We start from the raw sequence: 19,619 nt of genomic DNA on the forward strand, positions 1-19,619 counted from the left end.
ACCCTAACCCTAAGTCCAATAATAACCCGAATCGTCTCTCTAACCCTAAACTTCAACATAAACCTAACCCTAGGTACAATCCTAACAAAATCGTCTATCTAACCCTAGCCCTAAACATAACCCTAACCCTTGCTCCAATCCTAACCCGAACCGTTTCTCTAACCCTAGCCCTCAACATAACCCTAACCCTAGCTCCAATCCTAACCTGAACCATCTGTGTAAACCTAGCCCTCAACATAAACTTAACCCTACATTCAATCCTAACCCTAATCGTCTACCTAACCCTAGCCCTCAACATAACACTAACCCTAGCTCCAATCCTAACCCTAACCGTGTACCTACACCTAGCCCTCAACATAACCCTAACCCTAGGTCCAATAATAACCCGTATCGTCTCTCTAACCCTAGCCCTCAAAATAACCCTAACCCTAGGTCCAATCCTATCCCAAATAGTCTACCTAACCCTACCCCTCAACATAACCCTAACCCTAGGTCCAATCCAAACCCTAATAGTCTCTCTAACACTAGCCCTCAACACAAGCCTAAACCTAGGTCCAGTCCTAACCCGAACCGTCTCTCTGAACCTAGCCCTACAACATAAACCTAACCCTAGGTCCAACCCTAACCCGAACCTTCTCTCTAACCCTAGCCCTCAACATAACCATAACCTTAAGTCCAATCCTAATCCTAATCGTCCACCTAACCCTAGCCCTCAATATAACCCTAACCCTAGGTCCAATCGTACATCGATCCGTCTCTCTAAACCTAGCCCTCAATATAACCCAAACCCTATATCCAATCCTAACCCGAACCCTCTCTCTAAACCTAGCCCTTAACATAACGCTAACCCTAGGTTCAATCCTAACCCGAATCGTCTCTCTAACCCTAGCCCTTAACATAACCCTAACCCAAGGTCCAATACTAACCCTAATTGTCTACCTAACCCTAGCCCTCAACGTAACCCTAACCCTAGGTCCAAACCTAACCTTCATAGACTCTTTAACCATAGCCCTCAACATAACCCTAACCCTAGGTCCAATCCTAAACCTAATCGTCTACCTAACCCTAACCCTCAACATAACCCTAACCCTAGTCCAATCCTAACCCTAATCGTCTCTCAAACCCTCGCCCTCAACATAACCCTAACCCTAGGTCGAATCCTAACGCGAACCGTCTCTCTAACCCTAGCCCTCAACCTAACCCTAACCCTAGGTCCAATCCTAACCCGAACCGTCACTCTAACCCTAGCCCTCAACATAAACCTAACCCTAGGTGCAATCCTAACCCTATACGTCTATCTAACCCTAGCCCTCAACATAACCATAACCCTAGGTCTAATCCTAACCCGAACGGTCTCTCTAACCTTAGCACTCAACATAACCCTAACCCTAGGTCCAATCCTAACCCTAATCATGTTCCTAACACTAGCCCTCAAATTAACCCTAACCCTAGCTCCAATCCTAACCCTAATCGTCTCTCTACCCTAGCCCTCAACATAACCGTAACTCAGGTACAATCCTAAACCTAATTTTCTCTCTAACCCTAGCCCTCAACATAACCCTAACCCTAAATCCAATCCTAACCATAATCGTCTTCCTAACCCTAGCCCTCAACATAACCCTATCCCTTGCTCCAATCCTAACCCTAATCGTCTCTCTAATCCTAGCCCTCAATATAACCTTACCCTAGGTCCAATCCAAACCAAATCCGTCTCTCTAACCCTAGCTCTCAACATAACCCTAACCCTCGGTCCAATCCTACCCCGAACTGTCTCTCTAACCGTAGCCCTCAACATGACACTACCCCTAGGTCCATTCCTAACCCGAACCTTCTCTCTAACCCTAGCCCTCAACATAACCCTAACCCTAGATTCAATCCTAACCTTAATCATCTACCTAACCCTACCCCTCAACATCACCCTAACCCTAGCTCCAATCCTAACCCTAATCGACTCTCTACCCCTAGCCCTCAACATAACCCTAACCCTAGGTCCAGTCCTAACCCTAATCGTCTATCTAACCCTAGCCCTAAACATACCCTAACCCTAGTTCCAATCCAATCCCTAATCGTCTATCTAACCCTAGCCCTAAAAATAACCCTAACCCTAGGACAAATCCTAACCGTAATCGTGTATCTAACCCTAGCCCTCATCATAACCATAACCCTACATCCAATCCTAATCCGAAAGGTCTCTCTAAACCTAGCCCTCAACGTAACCCTTACCCTAGCTCCAATCCTAACCTGAACCATCTGTCTAACCCTAGCCCTCAATATAAATTTAACCCTACATCCAATCCTAACCCTAATCTTCTACCTAACCCGAGCCCTCAACATAACACTAACCCTAGCTCCATTCCTAACCCTAATCGTGTACCTACACCTAGCCCTCAACACAACCCTAAACCTAGCTTCAATCCTAACCCTAATCGTCTATTTAACCCTAGCCCTAAACATAACCCTAACCCTAGGACAAATCCTAACCCGAGCCGTCTCTCTAAACCTAGCCCGCATCATAACCCTAACCCTAGGTGCAATCATCTATCTAACCCTAGCCCTCAACATAACCCTAACCCTAGGTAAAATATTAACCCTAATCGTCTACCGAACCCTAGCCCTCAACATAACCCTAACCCTAGGTCCAATATTAAGCCTAATCGTCTACCTAACCCTAGCCCTCAACATAACCCTAACCCTAGGTCCAGTCCTAACCCTAATCGTGTATCTAACCCTAGCCCTAAACATAACCCTAACCCTAAGTCCAATAATAACCCGTATCGTCTCTCTAACCCTAGCCCTCAAAATAACCCTAACCCTAGGTCCAATCCTATCCCAAATAGTCTACCTAACCCTACCCCTCAACACAACCCTAACCCTAGGTCCAATCCAAACCCTAATAGTCTCTCTAACACTAGCCCTCAACACAACCCTAAACCTAGGTCCAATCCTAACCCGAACCTTCTCTCTAACCCTAGCCCTCAACATAACCATAACCCTAAATCCAATCCTAATCCTAATCGTCCACCTAACCCTAGCCCTCAATGTAACCCTAACCCTAGGTCCAATCGTAAATCGATCCGTCTCTCTAAACCTAGCCCTCAATATAACCCAAACCCTATATCCAATCCTAACCCGAACGCTCTCTCTAAACCTAGCCCTCAACATAACCCTAACGCTAGGTTCAATCCTAACCCGAACCGTCTCTCTAACCCTAGCACTCAACATAAACCTAACCCTAGGTGCAATCCTAACCCTATACGTCTATCTAACCCTAGCCCTCAACATAACCATAACCCTAGGTCTAATCCTAACCCGAACCGTCTCTCTAACCTTAGCACTCAACATAACCCTAACACTAGTTCGAATCCTAACCCGAATCGTCTCTCTAAGCCTAGCCCTCAAAATAACCCTAAGCCTAGGTCCAATCCTAACCCTAATCATCTTCCTAACCCTAACCCTCAAATTAACCCTAACCCTAGCTCCAATCCTAACCATAATCGTCTCTCTAACCCTAGCCCTCAACATAACCGTAACACAGGTACAATCCTAAACCTAATTTTCCCTCTAACCCTAGCCCTCAACATAACCCTAACCCTAAGTCCAATCCTAACCATAATCGTCTTCCTAACCCTAGCCCTCAAAATAACCCTATCCCTAGCTCCAATCCTAACCCTAATCGTCTCTCTAATCCTAGCCCTCAATATCACCTTACCCTAGGTCTAATCCAAACCAAATCCGTCTCTCTAACCCTAGCTCTCAACATAACCCTAACCCTCGGTCCAATCCTAACCCGAACTGTCTCTCTAACCCTAGCCCTCAACATGACACTTACCCTAAGTCCATTCCTAACCCGAACCTTCTCTCTAACCCTAGCCCTCAACATAACCCTAACCTTAGATCCAATCCTAACCCTAATCGTCTATCTAACCCTAGCCCTAAACATAACCCTAACCCTAGGCCCAATCCTAACCCTAATCGTGTATCTAACCCTAGCCCTCATCATAACCATAACCCTACATCCAATCCTAATCCGAAAGGTCTCTCTGACCCTAGCACTCAACATAACCCTAACCCTAGCTCCAATCCTAACCTATTTGTCCCTCTAACCCTAGCCCTCAACGTAACCCTAACGCTAGGTCCAATTATAACCCTAATCGAATCTCTAACCGTAGTCCTCAACATAACCCTAACCCTAGGTCGAATCCTAACCTGAACCGTCTCTCTAAACCTAGCCCTCAACATAACCCTAACCCTAGGTCCAATTTTAACCAGAACCTTCTCTCTAACCGTAGCCCTCAACATAACCATATTCCTATGTCCAATCCTAACCGTAATTGTCTACCTAACCCTAGCCCTCCACATATCCCTAACCCTAGCTCCAATCCTAACCCTAATCGTCTCTGTAACCCTAGCCATCAACATTAGCCTAACCCTAGGTCCAATCCTAACCAGAACCGTCTCCCTAACCCTAGCCCTCAACATAACCCTAACCCTAGGTACAATCCAAACACTAATCATTTATGTAACCCTAGCCGTAAACATAACCATAACCCTAGGTCCAATAATCACCCTAATCGTCTCTCTGACCCTAGCCCTCAACATAACCCTAACCCTAGGTCCAATCCTAACTCTAATCGTCTCTCTAACCCTAACCCTCAACATAATCCTAACACTACGTCCAATCCTAACTCTAACCGTCTATCTAACCCTAGCCCTCAACATAACCCTAACCCTAGGTCCAATCCTAACTCTAATCGTCTATCTAACCCTAGCCCTCAACATAACCCTAACCCTCGGTCCAATCCGAACCCGAACCTTCTCTCTAACCCTAGCCCTAAACATAACCATAACCCTGGTCCATTCATAAATCCTAATTGTCTACCTAGCCCTAGCCCTCAACATAATGCTAACCCTAGCTCCAATCCTAACCCTAACCGTCTCTCTAACCCTAGCCCTCAACATAACCCTAACCCCAGGTTCAATCCTAACCCGAACTGTCTTTCTAACCCTAGCCCTCAACCTAACCCTAACCCTAGGTCCAATCCTAACCCTAATCGTCTCTCTAACCCTAGTCCTCAACATAACCATAACCCTAGGTCCAATCCTAACCCGAACCGTCTCTCTAACCCTGGCCCTCAACATAACCCTATCCCTAGGTCCAGTCCTAACCCTAATCATGTATCCAACACTAGCCCTCAACATAATCCTAACCCTCGGTCCAATCCTAACCCGTACCTTCTCTCTAACCCTAGCCCTAAACATAACCATAACCCTAGGTCCAATAATAACCCTAATCGTCTTTCTGACCTTGGCCCTCAACATAACCCTAACCCTATGTCCAATCCTAACCCTAATCGTCTCTCTAAACCTAGCCCTCAACATAACCCTAACCCTAGGTCCAATCCTAAATCTAATCGTCTCTCTAACCCTAGCCCTCAACATAAGACTAACACTACGTACAATCCTAACTCTAATCGTCTATCTAACCCTAGCCCTCAACATAACCCTAACCCTAGGTCCAATCCTAACTCTAATCGTCTCTCTAACCCTAACCCTCAATATAATCCTAATACTACATCCAATCCTAACCTAAATCGTCTCTCTAACCCTAGCCCTCAACATAACCCTAACGCTAGGTCCAATCCTAACCCTAATCGTCTATCTAACCATACCCCTAAACATACCCCTAACCCTAGGTGCAATCCTAACCCGAACGGTCTCTCTAACCCTAGCCCTCAACATAACCCTAACCCTAGGAAACAATTCTAATCCGAACCGTCTCTCTAAACCTAGCCCTCATCATTACCCTAAGCCTAGCTCAAATGCTAACCCTAATAGTCTCTCCAACCCTAGCCCTCAACATACCCTAACGCTAGGTTCAATTCTAACCATAATCGTCTATCTAACCCTAGCCCTCAACATAACCCTAACCCTAGTTCCAATCCTATCCGTAACCGTCAACCGAACCCTAGCGCTCAAAATAACCCTAACCCTAGCTCCAATCCTAACCCGAATCGTCTCTCTAAACCTAGCCCTTAACATAACCCTAACCCTAGGTCCAATCCTAACCCTAATCGTATATCTAACCCTTGCCCTCAACAGAACCCTAACCCTACGTCCAATTCTAACCCTAATCCACGCTCTAACCGTAGTCCTCAACATAACCCTAACCCTAGGTCCAATCCTAACGCTAATCGTCTATCTAACCCTAGCCCTAAACAGAACCCTAACCCCAGGTCCAATTCTAACCCGAACCGTCTCTCTAACCCTAGCCCTCAACATAAACCTAACCCTAGGTACAATCCTAACCCTATACGTCTATCTAACCCTAGCCCTCAACATGACAATAACCCTAGGTCTAATCCTAACCCAAACCGTCTCTGTAACCCAAGCACTTAACATAACCGTAACCCTAGCTCCAATCCTAACCCTAATCGTCTACCTAACCCTAGCCCTCAACATAACACTAACCCTAGCTGCAATCCTAACCCTAATCTTCTATCTACCCTAGCCCTCACCATAACCCTAACCCTAGTACCAATCCTAACCCTAATCATCAATCTAACCGTAGCGCTCAACATAACCTTAACCCTAGCTTCAAACCTAACAGTAATCGTCCACCTAACCCTAGCCCTCAACATAACCCTAACCCTACCCCAATACTAACCCGAATCGTCTCTCGAACCCTAGCCCTCAAATTAACCCTAACCCTAGCTCCAATCGTAACCTGAACCATCTGTGTAACCCTAGCCCTCAACATAAACTTAACCCTACATCCAATCCTAACCCTAATAGTCTACCTAACCCTAGCCCTCAACATAAAACTAACCCTAGCTCGAATCCTAACCCTAATCGTCTCCCTACACCTAGCCCTCAACATAACCCTAATCCTAGCTCCAATCCTAACCCTAATCGTCTCTGTAACCCTAGCCATCAACATTACCCTAACCCTAGGTCCAATCCTAACCCTAATCTTCTATTTAAACCTAGCCCTAAACATAACCCTAACCCTAGGTCAAATACTAACCCGAGCCGTCTCTCTAAACCTAGCCCTCATCATAACCCTAACCCTAGCTCCAATCCTAACCCTAATCGTCTATCTAACCCTAACCCTCACCATAACCCTAACCCTAGGACCAATCCTAACCCTAATCGTCTATCTAACCCTAGCCCTCAACATAACCCTAACCCTATCTCAAATACTAACCATAATCGTCTCTAATCCTAGCCCTCAACATAACCCTAACCTTAGGTCCAATCCTAACCCGAACCGTCTCTCTAACCCTAGCCATCAACCTAACCCTATCCCTAGATCCAATCCTAATCTGAAACGTCTCTCTAACCCTAGCCCTCAACATAACCCTAACCCTAGGTCCAATCCTAACCCGAACCGTCTCTCTAACCCTAGCCCTCAACATAACCCTAACCCTAGGTACCATACTCAACCAAACTGTCTCTAACCCTAGCACTCAACATAACCCTAACCCTAGGTCCAATACTAACCCGAATCGTCTCTCTAACCCTAAAACTCAACATAAACCTAACCCTAGGTACAATCCTAACACTAATCGTCTATCTAAACCTAGCCCTAAACATAACCCTAACCCTAGCTCCAATCCTAACCCGAACCGTCTCTCTAACCCTAGCCCTCAACATAACCCTAACCGTAGCTCCAATCCTAACCTGAACCATCTGTGTAACCCTAGCCCTCAACATAAACTTAACCCTATATCCAATCCTAACCCTAATCGTCTACCTAACCCTAGCCCTCAACATAACCGTAACCCTAGTCCTATCCTAACCCTAATCGCCTCTCAAATCCTAGCCCTCAACATAACCCTAACCCTAGGTCCAATCCTAACCCGAACCGTCTCTCTAACCCTAGCCCTCAACATAAAACTAACCCTAGGTGCAATCCTAACCCTATACGTCTATCTAATCCTAGCCCTCAACATAACCATAACCCTAGGTCTAATCCTAACCCGAACCGTCTCTCTAACCTTAGCACTCAACATAACCCTAACCCTAGGTCCAATCCTAACCCGAATCGTCTCTCTAAGCCTAGCCCTCAACATAACCATAACCCTAGGTCCAATACTAACCCTAATGGTCTACCTAACCCTAGACCTCAACATAACACTAACCCTAGGTCCAATCCTAAACCTAATCCTCTACCTAACCCTAGCCCTCAACATAAACCTAACCCTAGCTCCAATCCGAACCCTCATAGTCTCTCTAATCCTAGCCCTCAACACAACCCTAATCCAAGGTCCATTCCAAACCCTAAACGTCTACCTAACCCTAGCCCTCAATATAACCCTAACCCTAGGTTCAATCCTAACCCTAATTGTCTCTCTAACCCTAGCCCTCAACATAACCCTAACCTTAGGTCCAGTCCTAACCCGAACCGTCTCTCTAAACCTAGCCCTCAACATAACCCTAACCCTAGGTACAATCCTAACACTACTGGTCCATCTAACCCTAGCCCTAAACATAACCCTAACTCTAGGTCCAATCCTAACCCGAACCGTCTCTCTAACCCTAGCCCTCAACATAACCCTAAACCTAGCTCCAATCCTAACCTGAACCGTCTCTCTAACCCTAGCCCTCAACATAAACTGAACCCTACATCCAATCCTAACCCTAATCGTCTACCTAACCCTAGCCCTCAACATAACACTAACCCTAGCTCCAATCCTAACCCTAATCGTCTACCTACACCTAGCCCTCAACATAACCCTAAACCTAGCTCCAAACCTAACACTAATCGTCTCTGTAACCCTAGCAATCAACATTACCCTAATCCTAGGTCCAATTCTAACCCTAATCGTCTATTTAACCCTAGAACTAAACATAACCCTAACCCTAGATCAAATCCTAACCCGAACCCTCTATCTAACCCTAGCCCTCAACATAACCTTAACCCTAGGTCCAATCCTAACCCTAATCGTATACCTAACCCTAGACCTCAACATAACCCTAACCCTAGGTCCAGTCCTAACGCTAATCGTGTATCTAACCCTAGCCCTAAACATAACCCTAACCCTAGGTCCAATCCTAACCCTAATCAACGCTCTAACTGTAGCCGACAACATAACCCTAACCCTATCTCCAATCCAAACCCTAATAGTCTCTCTAACAGTAGCCCTCAACACAACCCTAACCCTAGGTCCAATCCTAACCCTAATCGTATACCTAACCCTAGACCTCAACATAACCCTAACCCTAGGTCCAGTCCTAACGCTAATCGTGTATCTAACCCTAGCCCTAAACATAACCCTAACCGTACGTCCAATCCTAACCCTAATCAACGCTCTAACTGTAGCCGACAACATAACCCTAACCCTATCTCCAATCCAAACCCTAATAGTTTCTCTAACAGTAGCCCTCAACATAACCCTAACCCTAGGTCCAATCCTAACCCGCAACTTCTCTCTAACCCTAGCCCTCAACATAACCATAAACTTAAGTCCAATCATAAATCTAATCGTCCACCTAACCCTAGCCCTCAATATAACCCTAACCCTAGGTCCAATCCTAAATCGATCCGTCTCTCTAAACCTAGCCCTCAATATAACCCTAACCCTAGATCCAATCCTAATCCGAACCCTCTCTCTAAACCTAGCCCTCAACATAACCATAAACCTAGTTTCAATCCTAACCCGAATCGTCTCTCTAACCCTAGCCCTTAACATAACCCTATCCCTAGGTCCAATACTAACCCTAATTTTCTACCTAACCCTAGCCCTCAACATAACCCTAAACCTAAGTCCAAACCTAACCTTAATCGACTCTCTAAACGTAGCCCTCATCATAACCCTAACCCTAGGTCCAATCCTAACCCTAATCGTCTACCTAACCCTAGCCCTCAACTTAACCCTAACCCTAGGTCCAATCCTAACACTAATTGTCTATCTAACCCTAGCCCTAAACAAAACCCTAACCCTAGGTCCAGTAATAACCCTAATCGTTTCTCGAACCCTAGCCCTGAACATAAACCTAACCCTAGGTCCAATCCTAAACCTAATCGTCTCTCTAACCCTAGCCCTCAACTCAACCCTAACCCTAGGTCCAATCCTAACCCGAACCGTCCCTATAATCCTAGCGCTCATCATAACCCTAACCCTAGGTCCAATCCTAACCCGAACGTTCTCTCTAAACCTAGCCCTCAACATAAGCATAACCCTAAGTCTTATCCTAACCCTAATCGTCTAACTAACCCTAGCCCTCAATATAACCCTAACCCTAGGTCCAATCTTAAACCTACCCGTCTCTCTAAACCTAGCCCTCAACAAATCCCTAACCCTAGGTCCAATCCTAAACCTAATGGTCCCCCTAACCCTAGCCCTCAACATAACCCTAACCTTGGCTCCAATCCTAACCCTATCGTCTCTCTAATCCTAGCCCTCAATACAACCTTAACCCTTGGTCCAATCCAAACCCAATCCGTCTCTCTAACCCCAGCTCTGAACATAACCCTAACCCTCGGTCCAATCATAACCCCAACCGTCTCTCTAACCCTAGCCCTCAACATGACACTAACCCTAGGTCCATTCCAAACCCGAAACTTCTCTCTAACCCCAGGCCTCAACATAACCCTAACCATACATCCAATCCTAACCTTAATCATCTACCTAACCCTAGCCCTCAACATAACCCTATCCCTAGCTCCAATCCTAACCCTCATCGTCTCTCTAACCCTAGCCCTCAACATAACCCTAACCCTCGGTCCAATCCTAACCCTAATCGACTCTCTAACCGGAGCCCTCAACATAACCCTAACCCTAGCTCCAATCCTAACCCTAATCGTCTATCTAACCCTAGCCCTAAACATAAGCCTAACCCTAGGTCCAATCCTAACCCTAATCGTCTATCTAACCCTAGCCCTAAACATAAGCCTAACCCTATGCCCAATCCTAACCTTAATCGTCTATCTAACCCTAGCCCTCAACATAACCTTAACCCTAGGTCCAATCCAAACCCAATCTGTCTCTCTAACCCTAGCTCCCAACATAACACTAACCCTCGGTCCAATCCTAACCCTAATCATCTATCTAACCCTAGCCCTCACCCTAACCCTAACCGTAGGAACAATCCTAACCCTAATCGTCTATCCAAACCTAGCCTTTAAGATAACCCTAACCCTAGCTCCAATCCTAACCATAATCGTCCACGTAACCCTAGCCCTCAACATAACCTTAACCCTAGGTCCAATCCTAACCCTAATAGTCTCTCTACCCTACCCCTCAACACAACCCAAACCCTAGGTCCAATCTTAACCCTAATCGTCTACCTAACCCTAGCCCTAAACATAACCCTAACCTTAGGTCCAATCTTAACCTTAATTGTCTATCTAACCCTAGCCCTCAACATAACCCTAACCCTAGGACCAATCCTAACGCGAACCGTCTCTCTAAACCTAGACCTCTACCTAACCCTAACACTAGGTTCAATCCTAACCCTAACCTTCTATCTAACCCTAGCCCTCAACATAACCCTAACCCTAGGTCCAATCCTAACCTTAATAATCTACCTAACCCTAGCCCTCAACATAACCCTAACCCTAGCTCCAATCCTAACCCTAATAGTCTCTCTAACCCTAACCCTCAACATTACCCTAACCGTAGGTCCAATCCTAACCCTAATCGACTCTCTAACCATAGCCCTCAACATAACCCTAACCCTAGTTCCAATCCTAACCCTAATCGTCTATCTATCCCTAGCCCTAAACATAACCCTAACCCTAGGCCCAAACCTAACCCTAATCGTCTATCTAACCCTAGCCCTCATCATAACCATAACCCTACGTCCAATCCTAATCCGAAAGGTCTCTCTAACCCTAGCACTCAACATAACCCTAAGCTAGCTCCAATCCTAACCTATTCGTCTATCTAACCCTATCCCTCAACGTTACACTAACGCTAGGTCCAATCCTAACCCTAATCGAATCTCTAACCGTAGTCGTCAACATAACCCTAACCCTAGGTCCAATCCTAACCCGAACCGTCTCTCTAACCCTAGCCCTCAACCTAACCCTAACCCTAGGTCCAATCCTAACCCGAACCGTCTCTCTAACCCTAGCTCTCAACGTAACCCTAACCCTAGGTCCAATCCTAACCCGAACCGTCTCTCTAACCCTAGCCCTCAACCTAACCCTAACCCTAGGTCCAATCCTAACCCGAACCGTCTCTCTAACCCTAGCCCTCAACACAACCCTAACCCTAGGTCCAATCCTAACCCTAATCGTCTACCTAACCCTAGCCTTCAACATAACCCTAACCCTAGGTCCAATCCTAACCCGAACCGTCTCTCTAAACCTAGCCCTCAACATAAACCTAACCCTAGGTGCAATCCTAACCCTATACGTCTATCTAACCCTAGCCCTCAACATAACCATAACCCTAGGTCCAATCCTAACCCTAATAGTCTCTCTAAGCCTAGCCCTCAACATAACCCTAACCCTACGTTCAATACTAACCCTAATGGTCTACCTAACCCTAGCCCTCAACATAACCCTAACCCTAGCTCAAATCCTAACCCTATTCGTCTACCTAACCCTAGACCTCAACATAACCCTAACCCTAGGTCCAATCCTAACCCTAATCGTCTTCCTAACCCTAGCCCTCAAATTAACCCTATCTCTAGCTATAATCCTAACCCTAATCGTCTCTCTAACCCTAGCCCTCAACATAACCCTAACTCAGGTACAATCCTAAACCTAATCTTCTCTCTAAACCTAGCCCTCAACATAACCCTAATCCTAAGTCCAATCCTAACCCTAAACGTCTTCCTAACCCTAGACCTCAACATAACCCTAACCCTAGCTCCAATCCTAACCCTAATCGTCTCTCTAACCCTAGCCCTCAACATAACCCTATCCCTAGGTCCAATCCTGGCCCTAATCGTCTATTTAACCCTAGCCTTCAACATAACCCTATCCCTAGGTCCAATCCTAACCCTAATCATCTACCTAACCCTAGCCCTCAATATAACCCTAACCCTAGGTCCACTCCTAACCCTAATCGTCTTCCTACCCTAGCCCTCAACATAACGCTAACCCTAGAACCTATCCTAACCCTAATCGTCTTTGTAACCCTAGCCCTCAACATAACCCTAACCCTAGGTTTACTTCTAACCCTAATCGTCTACCTAACCCTAGCCCTCAACATAACCCTAACCCTAGGTCCAATAATAACCCTAATCGTCTACCTAACCCTAGCCCTCAACATAACCCTAACCGTAGGTCCAATCCTAACACTAATCGTCAATCTAACCCTAGATCTAAACAAAACCCTAACCCTAGGTCCAGTAATAACCCTAATCGTTTCTCGAACCCTAACCCCCAACATAACCCTAACCCTAGGTCCAATCCTATCCCTAATCGTCTACCTAACCTTAGCCCTCAATATAACCCTAACCTTAGCTCCAATCCTAACCCTAATCGTCTCTCTAAACCTAGCCCTCAACATTACCCAAACCGTAGCTCCAATCCTAACCCTAATCGTCTCTCTAAACCTAGCCCTCAACACAACCCTAACCCTAGGTCCAATCCTAACCCGAACCGTCTCTCAAATCCTAGCCCTCAACATAACCCTAACCCTAGGTCCAATCCTAACCCGAACGTTCTCGCTAACCCTAGCCCTCAACATAACCATAACCCTAAATCCAATCCTAACCCTAATCGTCTACCTAACCCTAGCCCTCAATATAACCTTAACCCTAGGTCCAATCCTAAACCGATCCGTCTCTCTAAACCTAGCCCTCAACAAAACCCTAACCCTAGATCCAATCCCAACCCGAACTGTCTCTCTAAATGTAGCCCTCAACATAACCCTAACCCTAGGTTCAATCCTAAACCGAATCGACTCTCTAACCCTAGCCCTTAACATAACCCTAACCCTAGATCCCATAGTAACCCTAATTGTCTTCATAACCCTGGCCTCAACATAACCCTAACCCTAGTTCCAATCCTAACCCTAATCGACTCTCTATCCGTAGCCCTCAACATAACCCCAGCCCAAGGTCCAATCCTAACCCTAATCGTCTATCTAATCCTAGCCCTAAACATAACCCTAACCCTAGCTCCAATCCTAACCATAATCGTCTCTCTAACCCTAGCCCTCAACATAACCCAAACCCTAGGTCTAATCCTAACCCTAATCGTCTATCTAACCCTAGCCCTCACCAATACCCTAACCCTACGACCAATCCTAACCCTAATCGTCTATCTAAACCTAGCCCTCAACCTAACCCTAACCCCAGCTCCAATCCTAACCCTAATCGTCCCTCTAAACCTATCCCTCAACATAACCCTAACCCTAGCTCCAAACCTAACCCTAATAGTCTCTCTAACCCTAGCCCTCAACATAACCATAACGTTAAGTCCAATCTTAACCCTAATCGTCTACCTAACCCTAGCCCTCAATATAACACTAACCCTAGGTCCAATCCTAAACCGATCTGTCTCTCTAAACCTAGCCCTCAACAAAACCCTAACCCTAGATCCAATCCTAACCCAAACTGTCTCTCTAAATCTAGCCCTCAACATAACCCTAACCCTAGGTTCAATCCTAAACCGAATCGACTCTCTCACCCTAGCCCTTAACATAACCCTAACCCTAGATCCAATAGTAACCCTAATTGTCTTCATAACCCTGGCCCTCAACATAACCCTAACCCTAGTTCCAATCCTAACCCTAATCGACTCTCTATCCGTAGCGCTCAACATAACCCTACCCTAGATCCAATAGTAACCCTAATTGTCTTCATAACAATGGCCCTCAACATAACCCTAACCCTAGGTCCAATCCTAACCCTAATCGACTCTCTAACCGTAGCACTCAACATGACCCTAACCCTAGGTCCAATCCTAACCCTAATCGTTTATCTAATACTAGCCCTAAACATAATCCTTACCCTAGCTCCAATCCTAACCGTATTCATCTCTCTAAACCTAGCCCTCAACATAACTCAAACCCTAGGTCTAATCCTAACCCTAATCGTCTATCTAACCCTAGCCCTCGCCATAACCCTAACCCTAGGACCAATCCTAACCCTAATGGTCTATCTAACCCTAGCCCTAAACATAACCCTAACCCTAGGTCCAATCCTAACCCGAACCGTCTCTCTAACCCTAGCCCTCAACCTAACCCTAAACCTAGCTCCAATCCTAACCTGAACGGTCTATCTAACTGTAGCACTCAACATAAACTTAACCCTACGTCCAATCCTAACCCTAATCGTCCCTCTAACCCTAGCCCTCAACATAACCCTAACCCGAGGTCCAATCCTAACCCGAACCGTCTCTCTAACCCTAGCACTCAACACACCAGTATGGGATATGTGTATGTGGACAGTTTCAAGCAGCATCTCTTTCTGGACACTTGGAAACAGCGTTGTGAAAAAATTTCGTACGAAGCGGGATTTGGCCAAAGTTGAAAGAACTTCAAACACCAACCCTAAAGAACTTAGCCAAACAGTGAATGTTGCAATGAGCTCCTGTAGGAAAGGTGCTTCTATGCCACAACCCCCGAGCAGGTAGCTACATTCTGCACAGTAAAAAATGCATATGAATTCCTGGCTGAAAACTCACTCCAGAAGGGAGAAATGCGTGTGTTTCTCTCTGAAGGAACACTCAGCCACTATTCTTTTGCTTGCTCCTTCATAGTCTTTGTAGAAACGTGTGTTTTCACTGCTGGAATACGTTGTGGGATGCATTGTTTCAATCTCTTGCAAGCCTCATGTTGTTTCTTAGACAATGTGGAAAACAAGGAGTATGTTTCCCAAATCACTTGCAATCCAGAAAAACACACACTGCATCACTCTTGCCCAAACACGCTCTTTCTCCTAATGCGTTGAGAACATTCAAGAAACCAGAAAGGAAGAGCATTTTGTAGTGAAATGCAGACTGGCATGTACAAAAAGCCATTTCTTTCGGTTGCAGGGTGTAAAAGCATGATGGTCTTCATGTTCTCGATGAAACCATTACATTTCCAAGTGGCCTCAATTAGGACTTTCCCAAAAAGATGTGTTTGCGTGTCTGTGGTGAAAGGAGCTCCAAGTTGTGTATTCAGTGCTGGAGAGTGACACACTCTACATAGGTTAAAAAACGTTCTTAGAGCACCAACATGCTTAAAATTGAAACTGGTACAAGATGTGTGTAGCATGCTGAATGAAGGCTTGTCATTTCAAAGAAAGAAGAGGAAACCAAAATCCAGGTAGGGAAAAGAGCACACCAGTATGGGAGATGTGTATGTGGACAGTTTCAAGCAGCAGCTCTTTCTGGACACCTGGAAACAGCGCTGTGAGAAAATTTCCTACGAAGCGAGATTTGGCCAAAGTTGAAAGACCTTCCAAAACCAACCCTAGATAACTTAGCTAAACAATGAATGTTGCAATAAGCTCCTGCAAGAAAGGTGCTTCAATGACACAACTCCCGAGCAGGTAGCTACATTCTGCACAGTACAAAATGCATATGAATTCCTGGCTGAAAACTCACTCCAGAAGGGAGAAATGCGTGTGTTTCTCTCTGAAGGAACACTCAGCCACTATTCTTTTGCTTGCTCCTTCATAGTCTTTGTAGAAACGTGTGTTTTCACTGCTGGAATACGTTGTGGGATGCATTGTTTCAATCTCTTGCAAGCCTCATGTTGTTTCTTAGACAATGTGGAAAACAAGGAGTATGTTTCCCAAATCACTTGCAATCCAGAAAAACACACACTGCATCACTCTTGCCCAAACACGCTCTTTCTCCTAATGCGTTGAGAACATTCAAGAAACCAGAAAGGAAGAGCATTTTGTAGTGAAATGCAGACTGGCATGTACAAAAAGCCATTTCTTTCGGTTGCAGGGTGTAAAAGCATGATGGTCTTCATGTTCTCGATGAAACCATTACATTTCCAAGTGGCCTCAATTAGGACTTTCCCAAAAAGATGTGTTTGCGTGTCTGTGGTGAAAGGAGCTCTAAGTTTTGTAATCAGTGCTGTAGATTGACACACTCTACACAGGTTACTCAGCTTTTTGAGAGCACCAACATGCTTCAAACTGAAACTGCTACAAGGTGTGTGTAGCATGCAGAAAGAAGGCGTGTCATTTCAAAGAAAGAAGAGGAAACCAAAATCCAGGTAGTGAAACAAGCACACCAGTATGGGAGATGTGCATGAGGACAGTTTCAAGCAGCATCTCTTTCTGGACACTTGGAAACAGCGTTGTGAAAAAATTTCGTACGAAGCGGGATTTTGCCAAAGTTGAAAGACCTTCAAACACCAACCCTAAAGAACTTAGCCAAACAGTGAATGTTGCAATAAGCTCCTGTAGGAAAGGTGCTTCTATGCCACAACCCCCGAGCAGGTAGCTACATTCTGCACAGTAAAAAATGCATATGAATTCCTGGCTGAAAACTCACTCCAGAAGGAAGAAATGCGTGTGTTTCTCTCTGAAGGAACACTCAGCCACTAGGCTTTTGCTTGCTCCTTCAAAGTCTTTGTAGAAACGTGTGTTTTCATTGCTGGAATACGTTGTGGGATGCATTGTTTCAATCTCTTGCAAGCCTCATGTTGTTTCTTAGACAATGTGGAAAACAAGGAGTATGTTTCCCTAATCACTTGTAATCCAGAAGAATCCACACTGCATCACTCTTGCCCAAACACGCTCTTTCTCCTAATGCTTTGAGAACATTCAAGAAACCAGAAAAGAAGGGCATTTTGCAGTGAAATTCAGACGGGTATGTTCAAAAGGACATTTCTATTGGTAGCAGAGTGCAAAAGCACGATTGACGTCATGTTCTCGATGACACCCTTACTTTTCCAAGTGACCTGAAGTAGGACTTTCACAAAAAGATGTCTTTGCGTGTCTGTGGTGAAAGTAGCTCTTAGTTGAGTATTAAGTGCTGGACAGTGACACACTCTACGTAGCTTACACAGTGTTTTGAGAGCAGCAACATGTTTCAAACTGAAACTGCTACAAGGTGTGTGTAGCATGCAGGAAGAAGGCTTGTCATTTCAAAGAAGGAAGAGGAAACCAAAATCGAGGTAGTTAAACGAGCACAAAAGTATGGGAGATGTGCATGTGGACAGTTTCAAGCAGCAGCTCTTTGTGGACACTTGGGAACAGCGCTGTGAAAAAATTTCGTACGTAGCGGGATTTGGCCTAAGTTGAAAGACCTTCCAAAACCAGCCCTAAAGAACTTAGCCAATCAATGAATGTTGCAAAAAGCTCCTGCAGGAAAGGTGCTTCTATGACACAACCCCCGAGCAGGTAGCTACATTCTGCACAGTACAAAATGCAAATGAATTCCAGGCTGAAAACTCTCCACAGAAGAATGAAATGCATGTGTTTCTCTCTGAAAGAACACTCAGCCACTACGCTTTTGCTTGCTCCTTCAAAGTCTTTCTACAAACGTGTGTTTTCACTGTTGGAATACGTTGTAGGATGCATTGTTTCAATCTCTTGCAAGCCTCATGTTGTTTCTTAGACAATGTGGAAAAACAAGGAGTATGTTTCCCAAATCACTTGTAATCCAGAGAAACGCACACTGCATCACTCTTGCTCACACACGCTCTTTCTCCTAATGTGTTGATAACATTCAAGAAACCAGAAAAGAAGGGCATTTTGCAGTGAAATTCAGACGGGTATGTTCAAAAGCACATTTCTATTGGTTGCAGTGCGGAAAAGCACGATTGACTTCACGTTCTCCATGACACCCTTACATTTCCAACTGACCTGCAGTAGGACTTTCCCAAAAAGATGTGTTTGCGTGTCTGTGGTGAAAGGAGCTCTCCGTTGTGTATTCAGTGCTGGAGAGTGACACACTCTACGTAGGTTACACAGCGTTTTGAGAGCAGCAACATGCTTCAAACTGAAACTCTTACAGGTGTGTGTAGCATGCAGAAAGAAGACTTGTCATTTCAAAGAAAGAGGAGTAAACCAAAATCCAGGTAGTGAAACGAGCACACCAGTATGGGAGATGTGCATGTGGACACTTTCAAGCAGCAGCTCCTTGTGGACGCTTGGGAACAGCCCTGTGAAAAAATTTAGTAGGAAGCGGGATTTGGCCAAAGTTGAAAGACCTTCCAACCAGCCCTAAAGAACTTAGGCAAACAATGAATGTTGCAATAACCTCCTGCAGGAAAGGTGCTTCTATGACACAATTCCCGAGCAGGTAGCTACATTCTGCACAGTACAAAATGCAAATGAATTCCAGGCTGAAAACTCTCCACAGAAGAATGAAATGCATGTGTTTCTCTCTGAAAGAACACTCAGCCACTAGGGTTTTGCTTGCTCCTTCAAAGTCTTTGTATAAACGTGTGTTTCCACTGTTGGAATACGTTTTAGGATGCATTGTTTCAATCTCTTGCAAGCCTCATGTTGTTTCTTAGACAATGTGGAAAAACAAGGAGTATGTTTCCCAAATCACTTGTAATCCAGAGGAACGCACACTGCATCACTCTTGCTCAAACACGCTCTTTCTCCTAATGTGTTGAGAACATACAAGAAACCAGAAAAGAAGGGCATTTTGCAGTGAAATTCAGACGGGTATGTTCAATAGGAATTTCTATTGGTTGCAGAGTGCAAAAGGACGATTGACTTCATGTTCTAGATGACACCCTTACATTTCAAAGTGA

Source organism: Miniopterus schreibersii (genome assembly GCF_964146895.1).
Source record: "Miniopterus schreibersii genome assembly, chromosome: 3".
Classification (NCBI taxonomy): domain Eukaryota; kingdom Metazoa; phylum Chordata; class Mammalia; order Chiroptera; family Miniopteridae; genus Miniopterus; species Miniopterus schreibersii.